Source organism: Elephantulus edwardii, unplaced genomic scaffold (assembly GCF_000299155.1).
Source record: "Elephantulus edwardii isolate Elephantulus edwardi_28Jun2011 unplaced genomic scaffold, EleEdw1.0 scaffold00093, whole genome shotgun sequence".
Classification (NCBI taxonomy): domain Eukaryota; kingdom Metazoa; phylum Chordata; class Mammalia; order Macroscelidea; family Macroscelididae; genus Elephantulus; species Elephantulus edwardii.
In genome coordinates this window covers 999549-1003915 of record NW_006399843.1, presented here as the reverse complement: position 1 = coordinate 1003915, position 4367 = coordinate 999549, and the positions used below count along the sequence as shown (strand labels likewise).

General features: G+C 48.3%; 1 pseudogene; it reads right to left on the bottom strand.

Annotated features, from left to right (window-relative positions):
• Positions 1 to 276: 276 nt before the first annotated feature.
• LOC102874056 lies at positions 277 to 4163 on the bottom strand (annotated as a pseudogene).
• Between the last annotated feature and the right edge of the window lie 204 nt (positions 4164 to 4367).

The following is a 4367-nucleotide window of genomic DNA, read 5'->3' as shown; positions in this document are numbered from 1 at the left end:
AGAAGAAGCCAGGGTCAGGTGGTGGGGCTGCCCAGGCCACATGGGGTAGTAGCCAGTTTCACTCTTAAGGGTACAACTATATGACCACTGAAATGAGGAGGGTTTGGGGGACACAGGACAGACAAACGTGGAACGCCATGGACAGACCAGGGCAGATCAATGATGAACCCCACCAGGTGGGCAGAGGCGGCGCTGCCTGGGTCCCTCTGCGTGACTGGGTCCCTCTGGGTCCTCCGTGGCTCTTGCAGGGCTGGGGCTGACCTGGCGGTGGCAGGCCTACGCAGCCTGCAGTCTAGAGCTCTCTCTTGGGCTGGGGACGAAGGCTGCAGCCGGGGATGTGCTCTGTGTGTAGATGACCATGCTGGTCAGCTGTTCCTGCCCTTCAGGGGCTACCCTTTCTGTGCTCAGTGCAGCCCCAGCCTGCAGGACCTCGGGGGAGCCGGCCGTGTGGGAGTACACAACCGCCTCATCCTGCACCCCTGGGGGCCGCTCTGTGACGATGTAATGCGTGGTGCCCTCAGTGAAGCCAGCCGCCGACTCCTGGACCGTGGCCTGGATGAGCTCTTCTGTTACAATGATCTGTGAGACCTCGCCATCTGACTCCACCAGGTCCAAGTGTTCGCCTGGTGCCCGCAGGCCGCGTGGAGCCGCCCCCTGCATGATGAGTGGGGCGCCCTCCTGGGCCACCATGTGCACAGTGCCCTCTTCGTTGACAATGACCTGCGTGACCCCCTCATGGAGGAGCTGGTCGGCGGCTAAGGGGTCACACACGGCCAACTGCAGCACACCCTAGACAACCTTCTTAAAGGTCACCTGGGCCCTCTTCTGTGAGGCCACCTGCGTTACCACCTCCACAGGCCCCAGCTCACCTGGGCCACTCTGTGCCTCGGGGAAGAGTGGAACCTCAGGTGTCCCAGGGCCGGCAGGGGCGGGCAGTGCATCCTGGCCGGACATCTGGACCAGCACATCCCTGTGGCTGTACCGGCCCTTGTCCTCGCTCCCTGCCCGCCCCTCCACCTCCTCCAGCTCGGACATGGAGCACAGCAGGGCATCTAGTGCAGAGGAGTCCGGGGGCGCGAGGGCAGCCTCGGACAGACTCACCAGCTCCTGCTTGCTGACCTGCTGCAGGAGAGGCCCGTCCACCTCACTGCCGTCCATTGGGCCTCCGACCACTACCACCTGTGTTGCACCCTCGGCCAGCTGCTCCGGGAGGTGCGCCCCACTCTGACTGGTGGCAATGACCTGGCCGTCTTCACTGGCATGCAGCACCCTTGCCACCTGGCCGGGCATCGCCAGGGTCTGCAGCGTGGCCGCAGCCATCTCCTTCACCAAGGCGTCGACAGCAAACTCGCCGTCATAGTCCTGAATGATGATGACATGCTGTAACTGCTGGGCCGGTGCCACCTGCCACTTGCTGAGCAGGGGCTTGTTGTCTCTGACCGGGGCCTTTACCAGGGCGGCCGCCAGGAAGGGGCTGTCTGTCTCCAAGAAGGCTGCACCCTGCTCCTTCAGCCGGCCCTCGTAGGACTTGGAGACGATGCCTGCATGCAGGTACACCAGGTCAGTTCTCGATGTCAGGATGCCGCTCTTTCAGATGGTTCTGGAACTCCACGGGGACATTGGTCCCATCGTCGCACTTGGGACAGTTGTCTATCTTGACGCCCTCGTGCTCACCAGTGTGTAGAATGTGTTTATGGATATTCTCGGCATACTTTGACCTGTAGTCGCACCACAGGCAGCTGTAGCTGTAGGGTGTCTCTCCAGTATGCACGCGCTTATGTCGAGTCAGGTGAGACTGCATGGTGGAGGCAAAGTTAACACTCCTCACACTTGAAAGGCTTTTCTCCTGTGTGCTGTCTCTGGTGCTTGGTGAGAGCGTGCCGGGTCCCACCAGCGAAGCCACACAGGTCACACAGAAACAACTTCTCGCCTGTGTGAGTGCGGTAGTGGTCCTTCATGGCAGAGGCGGTGAGGAAGGAGTAGTGGCAGGTGGGCCAGGTGCACCTGAACGGCTTCTTGCCTGTGTGCAGCTTCATGTGGTTGTTGATAACATCCTGATTCTAATGTAAGAATTGTTGTTTGATCTTCTTTATTCATTTTTATACTTTAACAAACAAGTTGGAGCAAAGACTTTGGAGTTCTGTCTCACATACTTTGGGCACATTGCCAGGAGGGGCCAGTACTTAGAGAAGAATATCATGCTTGGAAATGTGGAGGGACAGCACAGGAGGAGAAGATCCTGGATGAGATGTATTGACAGAGTAACTAGGGTATAGAGGGTAGATGTGTCAGATATGGCGAGATTTGCTCAGGATAGGACAGGATTCAGAGCTTTTGTGTCTAGGGTCACTATGAATCACAGGAAACTCAATCACATATAATAACAACAACATACAAATGGGGCAGTCAAAAAGAACATGGCCTGAGTTGGGTGCACCTTAATAGTCAAAGTGCTATCTTCGCTTTTTCAAGAAGTCTTTTATAGTAGATTTATCCAATGAAAAGACACCATCTAATTTAGTTACTTCTGTGCTGCGAGTCTAATTGTTGGAATTTTTTGGTTCTCTTTATGTTGAAGCATACTCCATATTGAAGGTTGTAGTCTTTGATTTTAATCCTGTCCTTAAACAAGAAGACATAACTGCTTAGGTGGGAGCTCTGGGGGGCTAGTCTGTAGAAAGCGGTGCTGCCAACCTGAAGGCCCTACCTCTCTGGAAGTTCAAATCCACCAGCATCTCTGCAGGAGAAAGATGGACAATTTATTTCCTCTTCTGCTATTTACTGCCTCAGAAATCCAATAGAGTAGATTCCAACTCCATGGCAAAGAAAGAGAGAGAGAACTTAAAAAGAAACTTGGGAATAGGGAAAGACCTGTCCAATCTAGTAGAAGCAAGAGAAACTTTTCTTTACTTATGGATGTCCCCTTAAACCATATTTTCAATGATGGTGACTGTCTCTAGATGGACCTGACATCTACTAAACACCTTCATCATTAAGGATAACATTCTTCTGAGGAAATTCTGAAAGATATTCAATTCATTTCCTTTTAGTTGTTGTTTATTTGGCTTCAGAATTAATAGCTTCAGAGTTATGTTTAAGTAGAGTTCTTTGTGTGTAGTAAATGTGGCAGCTTCAAATTCTACATAGAGGTGTCTTTAAAGGTAGCAATTAATTTTTATTTCCTGGAAAATTCCTATAGAAGTGGGGGTGGGGTGGGAGTGTAGTTTTTTATCATAAAGCATATGGTTCTAAAATCTCTAACAAATTCAAATTAGTTTCTGTGCTTTCAAATTGTTATTTGCTTTTCACATTTATGTGAGATTGAGGGGAAGAAATCAATGGTCTATATAAAAAATACTGAGGGAAATTTTAGGGTACAGATGATAAAATGGAGACCACCTTCCTATGACTTATTATTTGAGCTAAGTCCAGGTTAAAGTTGTCTAAAAATCACTTTCAAATACTCTCACATCAAATCCCTCTGGCTGAAGATATTACACTCTCATAACTGTATATTTCAAAGGCCGAATGTTACATTTTTATCTGGCAGAATACCGTAATGCTTTTTCACAGCAGCTTACTTTCACCTAGATAATTAGTGAGTGATATTCAATAGGGTTTGTTTCGGTTATAATCTCAAGATTGGCAGGTAGTGAGTATCTTCAATTCTCTGCGCAGGCTTTTAACGTGTTCAGATCCAGAAGGAAATAGTACCTGATTGATTAGCTATGTCTTCTCTGAGCCCTGGAGTAGGGAATGGGGTTTAAATGCCATGTTTTATTAGTTCCTTAGCTTATAACAATATATCTACTGTAAGGACATATCATGTTTTACTTTTCTTTTAAGATTCCCAACAGCTTTATATTATATTTTGGATGCAGTTCACAGTTAACATATTCATGGGTCTTTTGAAAAATCAGAGCACTCCTTTACCTTGCTGGCATGCTTTATTTCTTATGTTCTTAGAACAACAAGGTATTACCTTACCTCTAGAGCTTTAAAGAAGATTTTTCTAAACAAATAAATAAAATACCTTAGTTAGGCAACCCTATTTGTGCTCCCTAACTATGTACAGACTATTCATGTTCATTCTTCTAGTAGTTTCAGTTTAGCTTCTAGTTAATTTTTACAGACAGTCTCTGCCCTACATTCAGGTAGGCCATGACTGTATATGCTCCTATGACTCCCAGATTTACTCTTACTTAATTTCATTATAACTTATTGTAATTAAAGCAGCTAATTTCCTTGTAAGGGAGCTCTGATAGACTATTGTTAAGATGCTGTGCTGCAAACCTAAAGTCATGCAGTTCAAGTTTACCAGCTGCTCCATGACAGAAGGATGGGTAGAGTGATGTACTGCTTCTGAA